General features: G+C 39.0%; 1 pseudogene; it reads right to left on the reverse strand.

The window, feature by feature from the left end:
* Nucleotides 1-277: 277 nt before the first annotated feature.
* The window catches only part of LOC127449614 (collagen alpha-1(XXVIII) chain-like), a 40,770-nt pseudogene continuing 21,454 nt past the window's right edge, over nucleotides 278-19,593 (reverse strand).

The raw sequence follows: 19,593 nt of genomic DNA on the forward strand, positions 1-19,593 counted from the left end.
ATATGTTGTGGCAAAGAATTTTATCAGCACTCAAATGAACGAAGATGGAGGAAAGTGGACAACCCAGAGATTTATTTCATCGTATGGCAAAACTTTGTAGGCCAGTGTGTTGGTTGCACTGAAATGTGTTTTACTTTTCGGTGCCTCTACGGCAATGTGTGAGAATTCTTTAAAGAAAATTTTCTCAGTTACTGCTGCACCACAATTTCCCTCATGAGATAAATAAATGTTCTGTCCTGTCATGTCTTATGAAATAGTTTGATATACTTTGTATATATCAGTGCAGGTCTGTTGAAAAATGAGGACAAGGGCAAAAAATCATTCATATTGGATTTCAGCCCTCTAAAAGCAAAGAAACAAGTATGACTATATGCCTGCTTTCATTTGCGCTCATATTTATTAGGAAAAGCCTCAACTCAGGTGGGTGTTTTACCTGCTCTCACGATCACACACGTCCTTTTGCACTCTTCTTCTGCGTCAAAGTGGTTCTGGATTCCATCACATCCTCCGTACCAGAACTGCGCACAGGCGTTGGCCTGCCGGTCATAGTACCAGTGGATGTTATAGTCTCAACAAGGGCCCTGATCCAAGAGCAGCTCACAACGAGGGTCCAACAGCATGACCTCTGAACATAGGTGAGATATTATGCACATTATATGCACATTATAATATTAAGAGATTTAGATGCTCTTTTGAGATCTAAACATTTACTCCAGGGACAGACATAAGGCAGCAACCTGGGAAAGAAAGTTTTGTTATGGTCTGTTCACACGGTTTTTCTATTTTTCTTCTGTCTTCCTATGTAAACATTGAAAAAAATATCTATGCTTCTTAAGATAATTTATTAAATATAATGACATTTATAAAAATTGCATACAAATATGGGTATTAAAAGTTTTTACCCTTAGGTAAAGGCAGGCGTGGAGCTGGTATATACTGCTTTGAGGATGATGATGTGATCACAGTCGATGAAGATGATGATGATGCTGTCCCTAATGAAGGTCTGCAGGATGTTGGAGTATCTCCTCTGCCAGTGCTCCGTTCTGGGGTGTGTGTCTCTGTGGACTCATGTAACCTCTGCACCTCCTGAGAGAAGTTTACCAACTCAAACACTAAAAAATTAACTGTCCTGAAAACTAAACAAGCACAATACAATGCAAGAGTAACGATGTGCAAGCAAAAATTACATTCATTTTCTGCAGAGAAAATTATTTTTAACAACAACACGTAAACCTTAATTGACAAACCTATTTTGAGCTCTGAGGTTGCCAAGCAATAGTATATATGGTTCCTTAGAAACCACAAGTCAGTGTAGTTTCTACATAATTTGTAGAGCTGTTGAGATAATGCATTAATTCAGTGTGATTAATTGTGTAACAAAAAAAAAGAACACAATTAATTATGTTCCCGGACCGTAATATAGAATATTCCTACCATCAGAGCAATACAAGCTTGAAATACCACCTGTTTTCAGCGGGTGGCAGTAAGTAAAACTCCAGCTGAATAGGCAATGCACAGCTGGAAATAAACATTATATTGCCTTCTAAAGCCACTTTTTGTATTGTCTTATCAATGCTGTACTTGTCTGCTACAATAATGTAATGAATTTTAATTATCTGAATCATTATCTTTATAATATATATTATATTTTTTTTATTATTTAAATATAACTATTTATATTTTTTAATCAATATATACTGAAATATTGTAATTTGAAGGGCTTTCTCAGGAAATATTTGTCTATGTGATTAAATCGTTTAATTAATCGGCATATAATGTAATTAATTTGATTAAAAATAGAGGGTTTCATTAATTGACAGCCCTTTTAATTTGTAAAAAAAATTGTGTTAATAGCAGAATTCCCTTTAAAGAACTACATTACCCACAATCCTGGAGCAAGATCCACCAATCAGAAACGTTGCTGTTCCCTACACTCTCAAACTACTATATTTGTACAGTATATATCTGAATATTTAGCAATAAACAAAATTAGAATGTTTTGATACTGATGACTAATGCTGCGTTCCAGACAAAGTTGGAGGTGGGAATATCTGTGTTGAAATTTCCCACCTCGACCTTAGAGCATTCCAGTCAATCACACATCAGGGTCACACGAACACATGCCTAATGCATAAACACATGCACAGCCTTCCAGATGCTAGCTAGCTAGCTATTTAGTAGCTATTACATTAGCAAAATAACTAAAAAAAAAAAAAAAAAAAAAGCATAGGCATTAAATGATACACAAACAATTCCTCTTAACATCCTCTTGTACATTTATTGTATAATGCATATACAGACATTTCCTGCAGTGAAAATACTTAAAAGTTTGTTTTTATGCCTCACTCACAAAACCCAGCTCTGGTTTATGCTCGGAGGTCGTGTCATCTTGGAAATGATGTCAAATGACGCTACTCGCTGAAGTCTGGGGTTCATCGATCTACCCTGAGTTCACATGTCAGATGTCCAACTTCAAGCGCCATTCCAATTATTATTTTAAAGTCGGAGGTCGGAAAATCCTGAGTTCAGAGTTGTCTGGAATGCAGCATCAGTCAATAGTTTTTTATAGTACCATTGTTTCTGATTTGATTACATAATTCACAATATTTCATGAGCTCTTTTTTCAGATTTCCAAATTATTTTTTGCTTCAAATAAATGTTGTTGGTTTGGTTTATGGCTTCGAACTCTTCATTAAAGAATTATTAGAAATCCCTACGGAGAAAATCAATTTCCAGAACCCAGACCATCACTGTTGTTTTCTCCCAATCAAGAGGCCCAAAGTGTACTAACCTCATCAATGTTTGGACCAAATGTTGGAGCCAAAGCATCTCCCCTCCCACTTTCTTGTGTAACAGTGTTGTTCCCAGAGTGTGTTCCAGTGTTCTGTCTGTTGCCTTCAGATATGTCAGTCCCATAATTGTACCTGCCGTTACCACTGATATGGTTACCGCCAATACCGTATCCATTTTGGAAACCATTGATGCGATTGAAGATAAGTGCTCCATTTTCATCCTCACAGAGCTGACTGACTAGTTTGGACTCCAAAGCTGTATGAGACAACAAAGGGCCATTTTTTCTAAGTTTAGAAAAAAATAAAAATAAATACATCTAAACAAACTGAACAAATTGGGATATTTTTATGCAAGAATGTGAATTGGCATGCAGCCTCTAATTCTTAGCAGTTGTATTACCTGGCAAGGTGTTGAAGTCATCAATGTAGTACATGTGTTCACTGTCAGGGTCTGACGCAATCAGATTAAGCTCCTGGAGAAACTCGGCCTGTGTCGGATCACTGATGTTAACGATTCCCAGTGCGTACATCTCAATGTTTGCTGCATGCGCCTCCCTTACTGCAATATCTAGCTTCACTGGCTCCCTTTTATCTGTCTGTCCATCTGTGATGACGATGGCCACCTTCCTTACTCCTGTCCTGGCGCTGTAGAACGCTTCCAGAGTTGCTTTGCGGATGGCAGAGCCGGTGTATGTTCCCTCACCGATATAGGGAATCCTGCATATTGCTTGTTTAATGTCTTGTTTGGTCATGTAGCGAGCGAGGTTAAACTCAAGCTGGACCGCCAGGCTGTACAAAACGAGGCCAACTCGAGTGGCGTTACGCCCCATGGTGAGTCTGTTGACTAGCGTGGCAATAAAGTCCTTTATGATCACAAAGTTTTCAGGTCCAACGCTCTCTGAGCTGTCGATCACAAACAAAAGCACAATAGGGCATTCTTTACATTTGACTCCTCAGCCTGAAAGACAATACATTTCATAAACAAATGTACTTAAGAGTGGACTAAAATGTAATGTTATATATATCGTAAAATAATGTTTAAAGAATAATTAACTCTGAAATTAAAATTCTGTCATTAATTACTCACCCTTATATTGTTTCAAACCCGTGTGCTGTTATTTTTCAGTGGAATACAAACGTGGACATTTTTTATGCAGCTCTCTCCATACAATGCATAATGACTACGTCTGCCATGTTCCAAAAAGGACCAAAAACAACTAAGGCTGCATTTACACTGCAAGTCTTAATGCACAAATCCAACCTTTCAACCATATGCAATTTTTTGTCCCCTGTGTTAACATTCATTTAAGACAACCGACGGTGTTTACATAAATTACCCACCAAAATTCTAGGCTGTCAGTCAGCACTATTTATTTAAGATTATTTTAGTAGTAGTCTTAATAAGAGTTAAACAGGAACGTCAAAACAATACCAATGTTCTTAGAAATATCGAATAACATCACAAGAATTGCCAACAACTTAGGAAGTGGATCGGATGTGGAACAAATCTGATCCCATGCATTTGTTTTTCTGCTTACTCGTATGCAACAATATACGAATGTGTCGGATGCAAGTAAAAAATACGATTTTTTTTTGTGACAGTGTAAATGCAGCCTTAAAGTAGTCTAAAACAACTCGAGCCCTAAAATGTCTTCACTGACACCAATTGTAACCAAACATGAGTAATTTTTTAATTCTAGATGCAAATCTTGAGCTACTTCAGCAGAGAGAAGATTATCAGTGAATAATGACCTAAATTTCATTCCATTTCTCACACAAGCCTATTGTGTGGCTTCAGAAGACTTAGAATAAAGAGTCAGATGGAATACTTTTATGGTATTTTTAACTTTTTTGAAGCTTGACAGACGTCTTCACCATAAACTGTCACTGTATAGCAGGAGCTGCGTAAAGATTCTTTTTTTAATTTTTTTTTTATTAACAATTTTTATTGATTTCCTTCAACAAATTAAATAAACATAACAGAAAATACGGAATCAAATGATATAAAAATTAAACCCCCCCCCCCCCGAAGAATGATCCGTCTGCCGATCATAACTCCGGCTAGGACCCCCTAAATTAATGACCGCTCCAGGGCCTAAAATACAGAGTCTGGGGCAAAATGAAATTTGAGTGTCCAATACGTCACACATAAAACTCTGAACCCTCAACCAAAATTCTTGGATCTTAACACACCACCAAAAAACATGAGTTGTGTCCCCATCTTCTGATTGGCATCGCAAGCAGGTGGGTGTGTCTTTAAGACCTATACAATCTAGAGGGAGACTAATAGAATCGATGTCCCACACTCCCTCCTCCAATACCAAGTTTAAATCTTTCTCCCATAATCTCTTGAGAGAAGTTGAAGCTCCGTCCCCCAGACTCTGAATTAGCAGGGAGTAACACACTGATGCCTCATGACCTTTTCCAGAAGCAGTAATCACCACTCCCAGAGTATCTGCCGCTTTAGGTAGGTGTATGCTACTCCCAAAAATAGTACAGAGCAGGTGGCACAGCTGTAAATACGTAAAGAATTGAGACCTGGAAATCCCAAAATGTTGAACCATATTTTCAAAGGATCTCAACACTCCACTCTCATATAGGTCACCAAGTGTATTAACCTCCCTCACAATCCATTCTGACCAGCAGAAAGGGGACTTATTAATACATAATTTTAGGTTCAGCCATATGCTCGAAGCAACATTTAAATAAATGTCCGAGTTAAACACTCTGGACACTTTTGTCCATACCGAGTGCAAATGCGAGATAACGGGGTGTAACTTAGCTTCTCCGGTTAGTTTGATAGAAAGGCTTTGCAATGGCAAAACAGAGGCAAGTGCTTCCTGTTCAATACAAAACCAGGGAGGGGCTCTCTCAGGTGGAAGCGAGTAATGAGCCAAATGTCTGAGACCGGATGCGTAATAATAAAACAAAATCTTGGGTAGACATAGTCCACCATTGTCAATCGGCCTATGTAACTTAATGAAATGTAATCTGGGACATTTACCATTCCAAATGTAGGACTTCGCTATGCTATCAAATTGCTTGAAATAAGAGAGGGGAACATCTATAGGGAGAGATTGTAGCAGATACAATACAATTCATTTTTTTTTTTTTTTTTAGATTAACATTTTTTTATTGAATCAACCATTAAATATATACATAGCAGAACACGCATATACAGAATCAATATACAACCCCCACTACCCCAACAACCCCCCCCCCCCCAATCCCCCACCTGACCTCCAACAACACCCCAGTGGTCACACCATAGACACACAACAAAAATTAAATAATTAATTAATAAAAAAATAAAAATAAAATAAAATAAAACAATCACACATGTAAAAACCCTACACCTCTCTCTCCACTGTCCCTCCCCGAGAGCCCTCCAAAAAAGACAGATATCTGCCCCACTTCTTCGCAAACATGTCCAGACTCCCCAGTCTTCTGGATACCCCCTCCTCAAGAGCTGCCACTCTGGCCATCTCTGAACACCACTCCTGAAAAGGGGGCGCTCCAGCCGACTTCCAACTCCTCAAAGTAATCTGTCTGCCGATCATAACACTAGATAGGACCCAGTTTTTCACATGCTTATTCTCCAAATTAATGACTGCCCCATCTCCCAAGATACAGAGTCTGGGGCAAAATAAAATTTGAGAGGCCAAAACCTCGCATATAAAACTCTGAATCCTCATCCAAAATTCCTGCATCTTAACACATCTCCATAAGACATGGGTTGTGTCTCTATCTTCTAATTGATATCGCCAGCAGGTGGGTGTGTCTTTAAGACCAAGCCTATGCAATCTAGAGAGGGTCCAATTGACTCTATGTAAAATCTTAAACTGCACAAGGCGAACCCTTGTGTCTCTAGATGCAGATTTGACATTTTTTAGAATCCCAGCCCACTGTCCCTCCTCCAATACCAAATTTAGATCTTTCTCCCATAATCTCTTAAGAGAAGTTGAAGTTCCATCTCCCAGACTCTGAATTAGTAGGGAGTAATACACCGATGGTTCACGACCTTTTCCAAAAGCAGTAATCACCTCTCCCAGAGTGTCTGCCGCTTTAGGAGGGTGTAAACCACTCCCAAAAACAGTACAAAGCAGGTGGCGCAGCTGTAAATACTTATAGAACTGAGATCTAGGAATCCCAAAAAGTTGAACCAAATTTTGAAAGGATATCAACACTCCATTCTCATACAGGTCACCGAGTGTAGTAACCCCCCTCCCAATCCACTGTGACCAGCAAAAAGGGGACTTGTTGATGCATAGTTTGGGGTTCAGCCATATGCTCAAGGCAACATTTAAAAAAATGTCAGAATTAAACAGTCTGGACACTTTAGTCCATACCGAGTTCAAGTGCGAGATAACGGGATGTACTTTAGCTTCTCCGATTAATTTGATAGAAAGGCTCTGCAGTGGCGAAATAGTGGCAAGAACTTCCTGTTCTATACAGAACCAGGGAGGGGCTCTCTCAGGTGGAAGCGACCAATGAGCCAAATGTCTGAGACCGAATGCATAATAATAAAATAAAATCTTGGGAAGGCCTAGCCCACCTTTGTCCGTCGGCCTATGTAACTTTCTTAAAATGTAGTTTGGGATGCTTACCATTGCAAATGAAAGAATTTGCTATGCTATCAAATTGCTTGAAATAAGAGAGGGGGACATCTACAGGGAGAGACTGCAGTAAGTAATTGAATTTTCGAATACAATTCATTTTAATAACATTAACCTTCCCAATCATAGATAAATGTAATGAAGCCCACATGCCCACATCATTAAAAAACTGTTTTATTAAGGGGTCAAAATTAACTCTAACTAAATCACACAAATTTGCTGGAAATAAAATACCCAAATACTTGCACCCGGCTGGAAAGCCGTTTCTGGGCAGGACGCTGTCAGAGTCAAAGGTTCGGATTTAGACCAATTGACTCTATATCCTGAAAACTTAGAAAAGGAATTAATAATTCTTTGGAGGCAAGGCATAGATCTACTGGGGTCAGAGACAAATAATAAAATATCATCTGCGTAAAGCAGAAGCTTATGCGCCACACCTCCCGCCACCACCCCTGGAAAATCATCCTCCTTTCTTATCGCGGTTGCTAATGGTTCCAGGGCAAGACAGAACAGTAATGGGGAAAGAGGGCAACCCTGCCGGGTGCCCCTATCCAAAGTAAAATAATCTGAAATTAATCCATTTGTTTGTACCGCCGCTACTGGGTGTCTATAAAGTAACTTAATCCATCCAATAAACGTACTCCCGAACCCGTATATTTCCAAAACCTTAAAAAGATAATCCCATTCTACCATATCAAACGCCTTTTCGGCATCAAGTGAGATGGCAGCGACCGGAGATTGTTCATTCACTACTGACCACATGATATTAATGAGACGCCTAATGTTATCAGAAGAGCTACGGCCCCAAATAAACCCCACCTGATCTATATGTATAAGAGATGTCATAACTTTACTTAATCGATTAGCCAAAACTAACTAATCTAACTGGATCTCGCTTGGATCTTTGTCCTTTTTAAGAATCAGACTGATCCAGGCTTGTGTCATGGTTGGAGGAAGCTTTCCGTTCTTTAATGATTCTGTATAAACTTCTAACAAAAGTGGAGCCAGTTCTGTAGCATAAGATCTAAAAAATTCAGCAGCAAAACCGTCTGGCCCCGGAGCTTTGCCTGTAGGTAAGGCCTTAATTATCTCGTCAAGTTCCTCCAAGGTTATCTCAGAATCAAGACAATTTCTTTGCTCAGTTGTCAGTTTAGGAAGTTTTAATGGTTCCACAAAGTTTCTAATATCTTCATCAGTAGACGAAGATGTAGAACTATAAAGATCAATATAGAATTCTTTAAAAGTATTATTAATATCAATGGCTGAAGTAAAAATTTCACAATCAGCAGATTTCACTGAGGGGATAGTAGAAAAAGACTCTCTCTGCTTTATATATCTAGCCAAAAGCTTTCCTGCTTTGTCCCCTGACTCAAAGTATGACCGTCTTGCCCTGAATAACCAAAACTCCACTTTCTGCGACAAAATAGCATTATATCTGTATTTCAGTCTAATCAATTCTCTGAGGCCATCAGAAGGCATTCTGCACTTCAGCTCTGCCTCTGCACTTTTAATATTCTCTTCCAACTCCACAAGTTCTTGTGCTTTGGATTTTTTGGTGAATGAAGCATACTGTATGATCCGACCCCTAAGAACTGCCTTAAGTGCCTCCCAAGCCACGCCCACAGAGGATACTGAGGACCAGTTGGTCTCCATATAAACATTGATTTCAGTCTTTAACATTTGTTGGAAATCAGGATTTTGCAAAAGGGATACATTAAAGCACCAACTATATGATTTCTTTTTCTCCGTCTATGGCAACATCTCCAAACTCACCAGGGCATGATCCGAGACTAAGATGTTTCCAACTGAGCAATCTGCAACAGATGAAATGAGGGACTTAGATATCAAAATAAATCTATTCTAGAATAAATCTTATGGACTGATGAAAAAAATGTATAGTCCCTACCAGATGGGTTCAAAAGTCACCAAATATCTGCAAGACTAAGATTTTTCACATCCTGTGAAGCGTCAGTGTTGCTCTAGGGGGTTTACACCCTTTTGCTTCACTATGATCAAGGACTGAGTCCATCAAAAGATTAAAGTCTCCTCCCAATATTATATCATGAGGGGTGCCAGTAGCTTGCAACATCCCTTCAAGATCTATAAAAAAGCCCTGATCATCAGCATTAGGCGCATAAATATTAGCCAAAATCAACCTTTGCCCCTGAATTTCAGCTAAAACAATAATGACTCTTCCTAATTTATCTTTAATCTGTTTGAGAAATTTGAGTTGTAGATGTTTATTAATCAATATAATGACTCCCCTACTCTTACTTGAGCCAACACTAAAGAAAACATGTCCACCCCATATCTTCCCAAATTTTTCAGCTTCCTGCGGGGAAAGATGTGTTTCTTGAAGCAACACAATATCATATTTCTTACGTTTAAGAAAATAAATAACCTTCCTTCTTTTTCTGGGGTGCCCCAACCCATTCACATTCCATGTGGAGAGAGACAACTTATTCATATTAACATTTGACATATTGATATAATAAAAATAAATAAATTGTGTGTCAAAAACAAGATTACACAGACCACATTCCCCATTAATGCAACAATCAAACCCTGAACTTCCCCCCGATCAAAACAAACAGAAAAAAGAAAAACATGCGCATTAACCCCGCGCACGACAGCGCCAACCGGCGTCAATCCCTTAAAACTCAAAGAGTCCATGTACGCCTACGAGAGCCCCCGCGACATCTTTGCCATCGGATTGCTCAAGTCCGGTGCTTCTATACAAATTTTGTAAGGCAAAATTACATAACAGAAAATACTTTGTAAAACAGACCCCAGCCAACAGTCAGAATAACAGAAAAACATGTAGACTCATTCACAGAACATAAACTCCAGCTGATATAAAGCCGTTTGGTTTCCTCGGACAGACAAGCAATTGTTCAGTGAGCCGGCTGTTATGAGTGCAGCAGATGAGGTAATCATTCCAATGTACCGTAAAAATACTCAACAAAACAAACTACGGCCAGCAGGAGGAATAAGCACAAAGGACAAACAGATTTATCCACAGCTGTTCCAAAGGAGTGATATTCAAAAGAACAAGCTCCAGCCGCTAGGCGGAGCCAGCATGAAAAACGAAACCGGCATCCCGGTTCCTCGGATGATCAACAGCCAAACTAACTCGGAGGCCACAAAAAAAAAAAAAAAAAAAATACACCATAGCTTACTCAGCCCGTCAACTTTATAAAAGACGTCCTTTATGTGAGCATGTAGATATTTTGTGGTCATCCAAAGTGTCCATTCTCGATCTGGCCGTGAACTTCAGTATAAAAAAGATCTTCTGTCAAAAGTTTTTTGGAGTCATGCCACAAAACAAACTCCAGCCGCTAGGCGGAGCCAGCGCAAAAAGAAACAAAAATGGCACCCAGCTTCCTCAGATAATAGAGTTCCTAAACCGCGAGTCAGTCCACTAATATAAGAAACATCAAATGGCTTACTCACTCCAATGTATTTATGAAAGAGAGTGCCTGTTTTGGACATTTAAATACTTTGCGACCATTCTTAATTTCTATTCTCAGTTTGGCCAGGAACATCATTGCAAAAGTGATCTTCTGCTGGTGTAAGAGTTTCTTACATTCCCTGAACCGATCGAGTTTCTCTCTTGTCGAATTCGCAAAGTCCAGGAACAAGAAAATATTATGGTTCTTCCAAGAAAGCTTTCCTTTGCTCCTTGCCTGGCGCAACACCAGATCTTTATCGGATGATCTCAGAAATTTGGCCAAAATCGATCGGGGCCTGTCTCCCTCAGCAGATCTCCGAGCCGGGACTCTATGAGCTCGCTCGATTTCCAGCTTGTAGCCTGTTATGTAGAGCAGATTCGGGAAGAGCTCGTCCGGGAATTTCACCATATCTCTGCCCTCTTCATGCTCAGGAATTCCAATAATTCATATGTTATTCCTTCGGCTTATATTTTCAAAATATTCCAGTTTTTCCGAAATTAATTCCAAATCTGTTTTGAACGTGGGTGGATTAGCGGATAATTCCCTTTCCGATGACTCAAGATAATCAATTAGTTTTTCAACTTCTGTCACTCTTGTAAACAACTCATAGAATTTTGTTTCCATTGCCGTAATCGATCGACGTATTACAGCGAGATCCTCCAAGTCAGCAACAACCTTCGTCAGCATCACCGAGATGTTGGACAGTTGACGCTGAATTTCATCTACCGACGTGCCGTCCAAATCGAGTCCCTGGTCCGCAGGCCCATCAGAGGCCTCAGCTTGAACATGTAAGTGTCTTTTAATGTCTCCAGATTCTGAGGATTTTGACTTCTTTGCCATGTTTACCTCAAAGAGCAAGTATGTAATTGGGTGTATCGAATCTCACCAGATTATAACATGAAAATAATTAAAAAACTAGCAGAGCTCGTGTCTTACACGTCTGCTTCTCGCATGGCGTCCCCAGATTCTCGGAATACAATTCATTTTAATAACTTTAACCTTCCCAATCATAGATAAATATAATGAAGCCCATCTACCCACATCACCCGAAAACCTTTTTACTAAAGGGTCAAAATTAACTCTAACTAAATCACACAAATCTGCTGGGAATAAAATACACAAATACTTAATGCCCTGTTTGGGCCACTGGAAGGCGCTCAGCTGAAAAGCCGTTACCGGGCAGTACGCTGTCAGAGCCAAAGCTTCGGATTTAGACCAATTAACTCTGTATCCTGAGAACTTAGAAAATGAATTAATAATTCTGTGGAGGCAAGGCATAGATCTAGTAGGATCGGAGACAAATAATAAAATTGTAAAGCAAAAGCTTATGCCCCACGCCTCCCGCCACCATCCCTGGAAAATCATCCTCCTTTCTTATCGCAGCTGCTAATGGTTCCAGGGCAAGACAGAACAATAAGGGGGAAAGAGGGCAACCCTGCCGGGTGCCCCTATCCAGAGTAAAATAATCTGAAATTAATCCATTTGTTTGAACCACTGCTACCGGGTGTCTATAAAGTAACATAATCTACCCAATAAAAGTATTTCCAAACCCATACATTTCCAAAACCTTAAAAAGATAATCCCATTCTACCATATCAAATGCCTTTTCGGCGTCAAGTGAGATGTCAGCGACCAGAGTCTGATCGTTCACCACTGCCCACATGACATTAATGAAACTCAGAATGTTATCAGAAGAGTTATGGCCCTGAATAAACCCCAACTGATCTATATGTATAAGAGATGTCATAACTTTACTTAATCAGTTAGCCAAAATTTTTGACAATATTTTAATGTCTAGCTGGATCAGAGAAATTGGAAACTCTTACACTCACTTGGATCTTTGTCCTTTTTAAGAATCTGGGCTTGCGTCATGGTTGGCGGAAGCTTTCCATTCTTTAATGATTCCGTTTAAACTTCTAGCAAAAGTGGAGTCAGTTCTGTAGCATAAGATCTAAAAAAAACTCAGCAGCAAAGCCATCTGGCCTGTAGGCAAGACCTTCATTACCTTGCTAAGCTCCTCCAAGGTTATCTCAGAATCAAGAGAATTCCTTTGCTCAGTCATCAGTTTAGGAAGTTCTAATGGTTTCACAATGTTTCTAATATCCTCATCAGCAAACAAAGACGTGGAACTATAGAGATCATGATAGAATTCTTTAAAAGCATTACTAATATCAAAGGCTGAGGTAAATATTTCACCACCAGTAGATTTCACTGAGGGAATGGTAGAAAAAGACTCTCTCTGTTTTATATATCTAGCCAGAGCTTCCCTGCTTTGTCCCCCAACTCAAAGTATGACTGTCTTGCCCTGAATTGCCAAAACTCCACCTTGCGCGACAAAATAGAATTATATCTGTATTTCAATCGGATCAATTTTCTGAGGCCATTAGACGACATTTGGTGCTTCAGCTCTTTTAATATTCCTTTCCAATTCCACAAGTTCTTATGCTTTGGATTTTTTGGTGAATGAGGCATACTGTATGATCAGACCCCTAAGAACTGCCTTAAGTGCCTTCCAAGCCACGCCCACCGATGATACAGAGGATCAGTTGGTCTCCATATAGACAGTGATTTCAGTCTTTAGCATTTGTTGGAATTCAGGATTTTGCAAAAGGGATACATTAAAGTGGCAACTATATGATTTCTTTTTCTCTGTAAGTGGCAACACTTCTAAACACACCAGGGTGTGATCTGAGACTAAAATGTTTCCAATTGAGTAATCAACAACAGATGAAATGAGGGACTTAGATATATATAAAAAAAATCTATTCTAGAGTAAAAAAAATGTAAAGTCCCTACCAGATGTGTTCAAAAGTCTCCAAATATCTGTAAGACCAAGATTTTTACACATCCTGGTGTTGGGCCTCATGTATTCAGATAGAAGACAAAGGCAGGCCTTACACAGTCGTAAAACCTAACTCAGCCCCCACAAACCAAGTCGTAAATCTTACTGATAAAAATCACGCCAAAATCAAACAAAGGGAGTCCAAAACAGACTACAAATCCCATGAAGCCGTGCTCACTAAAGGATCGAACTCTCAACTCCTATTGGATGAGGCACACAACAGAACGTCCCTCAACCATGACATCATCAGGAGTAGAAATACCTCTGAAATGCTTCCGGGATTTGCTTCCAGCAACTTTGTTTGCAGTGTGTAGACGCAGCTCATCGCTGCTCTCAGGTGCAACCTCGTGGCACAAGGAAGTAACGTCCGACTTGAAACTGTGGCCATACAATCTCCATCTCGCTGGCCGAGTTGAGATTACTCTGTGTTCAACCGAAAACTCTAACAGATCCGAAGGAGACCGCCGAGCAATCCACATCTTCATCCGTTTGCCTGCAGAAGTGAAGAGATTAAAGATTTCTCTTCCATCTTCCATCTTCAATCAAGTCGACATTTCTGAAGTTCTCTGCCAGCCCGCTGAGAATCAGCAGCCGTGCCCGCCAACAGAGCGAGGAAACGGCCTCCTGTTATCACACGAGCCTCAAAGAACCGGGTCGGAGTTAAAGGACGGAGGGACAAACATTCTACCTGTGTCCTCATGCGATTCAAGTAAGAGGTTTACATCTGGGCAGAGATAGAATATTATAGTGTGTTATTCTTGTGTTTCAAAGTTTTTTTTTTGCTTGTACAGTTTACGGACCACCATGTCCGCTCATTATTAATACTCAGGGTATTAATTATCACGAATTTGTTTTGCTGTATTGTGGTCCAACCAAACTGGACTGTTGTGCATTTTCGCCATCGCGGGTGAAACCAGCAAACTGCGTTAACCATTAAAGAGTCAAAGAACGCGGGACTTTTACGAGCTGTCCACCGCATCTCTGAGTGATAAACTAACAGCTGCTTTCTCTCCCATGATCGCGAAATCGCCTTTAGGGCCATCACTTAATTCTCTCTCTCTCTCTCTCGTACTAACCACACACACACACACACACACACACACACACCTTATGTGTTATAGGATTATTTTTATTTCCATATCTAATCATATCACTGTTTAGTTTGTAGTTGTAAGTCGGAAGTTTATTGACTGCACTGTATTAATTATTAATTGATATTACTGCATAAATAAACTTTGTTATATTACAAAGAGAAGTGTTTTGGTTTGTTTTGCATACGCCTGTGTCATGCTGACAGGATGTCAGTGCTCGGATTCAAGCCTTCATTCATTTTTTTTTTCCCGAAAATCGATATTCTTCGGATGTCGATTTTCCTAAGAAAACAATCTAATATTGAGACTGTTTTACTATCTGGTTATTAGTCCCTGATTCCAGGGTGGTGCCCCGTCAATGTTAATCCTTATTAATATTCTATTGATTTTTGATAATTGATAATTATCTTTGATGATTGTTGAATTTGAATGATCAATAAGCTAGTGTTAATTTTAATCAATGTTCTATTGATTTTAATAATTAATAATTATCTTTGATAATTATTAATTATTGCTAATAACCAAACCCGCTCCTAAACGACTTTAGGAGTTACTCCATTGACTTTATGAAGGACATCGCTTGCTGTGGGCATGTGAATGTTTTATGGCCCTCCTTAGCATCTATTCTTAATTTGGCCAGGAATTTCAGTGCAAAAGCGACCTTCCATTGATGTAAAAGTTTCTTGCAGTGCTTGAATCGATCACGTTTCTCTCTTGTCGAATTCGCAAAGTCTGGGAACAAGAAAATGCTGTGATTTTTCCAAGAAAGCCTTCATTTACTCCTCACCTCGCATAACACAAGATCTTTATCAGATGATCTCAGAAATTTGGCCAGAATTTATCGGGACCTGCCTCCCTCCGCAGCTTGCCGAGCAGGAACCCTGTGAGCTCGCTCGATTTCCAGTTTATGGTCTGCTATGTCGGAAGGAGCCCGCTTAAAGATTCTTAAAAAAATTCTCCTTTTGCGTTCCACAGAAAAAATAACAGCATTCAGGTTTGGAATAAAATGGTGAATAAATAATAACAAAATGTACATGTTTGGGTGAACTTTTCCTTTGTGACATGTGAAAAAGTGTCATACCACAAATCTCCCTGATCATTCCGATTATCTCGTCCCTCTAAAAAACAAAATCACATATTTTAGTCATTAAATTTTAGTTATATTTTTGAAAAAATAAAAAAATACATACTATTAGTCCTGACTCTCCTTTTATTCCCAGTCTACCCTGGAAGAAAACTTGATCAATCAAATCATCAAAAATGTCTCAAACTACTCAAGAAAAGGAAATGACCTACACTAGACAGGACCCCCAAATATGATGTCCCCCATGCGAAGGACCCCCGTTCCTAACATAAATAATTATATTTTTTATTATTAATAATTAGTTGTAAAAAACTACTTTAAAAAGATATATATATTTTAGTGTTGATAGTGTTTTTCGTTACCATTTTATTTTAACAATTAATGTTTGTATATAAACCTTAAGAGAAACATTTAATTAAATTCTAATGTATATGTATAGCACTTTTACAATAAATCTTACTCCAAAGCAGCTTTACTGAGAAAATGGAATTGCAACCCCCTAAAAGTGACAACTACAAGTTCAAGAAATATTTTTTATCACAAACTTATATGCAGATTTTTTATTTTTATTTCTTACAGTTAAAACAAGGGCTGTCAATAGAATCAAATAATCATGAATAATACCATAATTTTTTTTCCTGTTTACTGTTTTAAACAGCCTTTATGTTGGCACCACACCTAAAAATGGCTGTATAGGTCAAAGATCTGGCCAACTGCCCATGCTTACCAGTCATCTCTTGACCCTTTAGACTAGTTAGGCACTAGGGTTTGGAAGATAGCCTGTTCATAACTGTTTCTCATGATGTTTACTAACTGTTTGTCCAGGAACTCCAGGATCTCCCAAATCACCTTTGACTCATTTCATCCCTCTCTTGCTCTGAGCTCCACAATCACCCTGAGGAACACAGATTGGCCTAATAATAACACTGTATGAATGTTCATTCAGCTTATATACTGTAACAAAACCACAGACCTTTGCCCCTGGGATTCCTTCTCCAGGTTGTCCCCTTGGCCCTGTCACGCCCTGTGACCCTTGATCACCCTGTAATAGTGTATTAAATGGACAGTTCACCCAAAAATGAAAATTCTTTCATTATTTATCCTTATACCATTGCAAACCTGTATGCTATTATTAGTTTTCTCCATTCCGCACATTTGAGCATGTTGCGTTTGGCTACGACATGTGAAAATAATGCCATTTGGAAGAGATATCAGAGCTATGGCGGAGGGGAAGATTGTCATTAAATAACAAATAAAAATGTTATATATTCCTCACACAAAGCTATTGTATGGCTTGAGAAGACTTAAGAAAATAACACAAAATAAGGCAAGTCCTTTTTTACTATAAAATATCCTCCCTGCCCAGTCGATGGCGATATGACAAATGTGAATCACCAAAAACAAAAGAAGAAGAATGTGAAAGTGGAGATTTATAGTAAAAAAGGACTTTGATTTGAACATTGATCTGTTTCTCACCCACACCTATCATATCACTTCTGAAGACATGAATTAAAAAACTGGAGTCATATGGATTAATTGTATGCTACCTTTATATGCTTTTTGAGCTTCAAAGTTTTTGACTCTGTTAACTTGCATTTTATGAACCTACAAAGAGGAGGTATTCTTCTAAAAATCTTCATTTGTGTTCTGCAGAAAAAACAAAAACTCACATTTGGGATGGCATGAGGCGGGCGAGTAAAAGATGAAAGAATTTAAAATTTTTGGTGAACTACTCCTTTAAGATATCTGTCTCCATTTGAAATGCAGAGATGTGCAAATGTGTTTATGCAAGCACGCATATGCATTAGTGTATGTCTTACTTTCGGACCCTGTAAGCCTTGTCCTGGTGGCCCGGTAGGCCCAGGAGGTCCTGGTCTTCCCATGGTGCCCTGGTGTGTTAAGAAACAGTATGGACAACAAATCAAAAGGGAGAAACGCATTCAGATTACTGTACACTGAGATAAAACCAGCACTTGGACATTTGGAAAGATGTTCAGTTACTGGAGGAGATAGACAGGATTTGTTGGACATATGTAACAGATTTGGAATAGGTACAGAGTGTGTCTGGTGGAGAATATGTGACCATGGATGTAGTAGTACTATGGTAAATGTGCTGTAAAGATGATTAAGGAATGCAATGTTTCCCAAGGAATGTTAATTCAGAAAAAAAACTGAATCTAGTGACTTGTAGGGACCACAGATAGTATTGTGCTTTGGCATCTACAGTGCCCCCAAAATGTATTTGGCCACACTTAAAAATATATGAATGCCTTTGCATTACATATTACAAAATATGAAACCAACAAGTGGCATTTATTTAAACAAAATATAGCTCACTTTTCAAGTAGGTTTGGTTTGAAGTTAGTTGTGAGAAAAGGTTAAGGGTTATCTCATTATCAGACTGTGCTTATAAATTTCAACTGACGTACAGGTGGTCCTTGTAGTCCTTCCCCTGGTGGTCCAGGAGGGCCTGGCAAACCTCTGAAGCCAAAATCACCCTGAGACACAGTCATGGTGAAATATCTGTGTTCACAGCCCATCTTTTCATAGTATACATACATATTCTCTGCTTGATCTGACACATAAGTCGAGTGAGTCCTCCTACCTTGGGTCCTGGTAAACCTATCCCTTCTTGACCAGGTTCCCCTTGAAGACCAGAAAGACCAGGAGGCCCCTGCAATGCATGTTAACAAACAAATGTAGCAAGTGACATTTGGACTAATCAGAAATTACACACGTTTTAAATATCCCAGCCCTAAGCTTCAGCAGCCAGGCCATGCAAGCTAAATGTACACACATAATGTGTGCACAACCACACTGCATGAACTTTTGAACAAAATATGCACTTTTTACTCAGTACAGGACCAGGATATCCATCCCCTTTTGGACCACTCATACCAGGAGAACCCGAGTCACCACGATCACCCTTACAAACAAAGAGTGAATGATCCATTGATGTTTGATGAAGACATAGTAATAGCAAACAAATGTGTTTATTCTATAGCTATAAATAACTTAGACTATGTAAAGGCTTTAATTTAGATGCTCAAATGTATGGGCAAACTTTGGTCCAGGAAGTCCATATACTGTGTCCCCTACAGGCCTGGACGGACTTGGTTGTCATACATCACCCTGCAATGAGACGTTGCTTGTTGTTAACAGGCATGCTGGGTGTTCGAAATATTTGCAGCATACATACAAAACAGTGAGGTCCAAAGCCTGAGACCAGTAGCGAAAATGCTAGAGGTTGACCAATAGTGGATTTTGCCAATACCGATAACTAAGGTGGTGAAAAAGGCTAATAGATTTTAAAATCGATTTTCTTATTCTTATAAAAATTATTATTTGCTTTCTATAATGGGCACAGACATAGAGGCTACATGAATTATAATCACAGATGCATTTTATTGTTCAACTAAAATCTCAGTTAAAAAAAAGATTTGGTGCACAATGCAGGACCTTCAACTGTAAACAAGCAAGCCTAAAATACACGTGGACTCTTATTTTGAAATGACAGAGACTTGGTTCGTTTTAATGCTTTATATTAAGTATTAACCAAATTAAGCTTTTTATAGCCTATATATTCACCAGATGAATATATATTCATTGGAATAAAATGTTGTATTATTTACAAGAAATTAAGTTGGAGACATGATGTAAGTGCTGACGGGGCTCGTTTCCATAGAGTCGCATTTTTCTTTGCATGCCCTTTCTTT

This window comes from Myxocyprinus asiaticus, chromosome 12 (genome assembly GCF_019703515.2).
Source record: "Myxocyprinus asiaticus isolate MX2 ecotype Aquarium Trade chromosome 12, UBuf_Myxa_2, whole genome shotgun sequence".
NCBI classification, from domain to species: Eukaryota; Metazoa; Chordata; class Actinopteri; order Cypriniformes; family Catostomidae; genus Myxocyprinus; species Myxocyprinus asiaticus.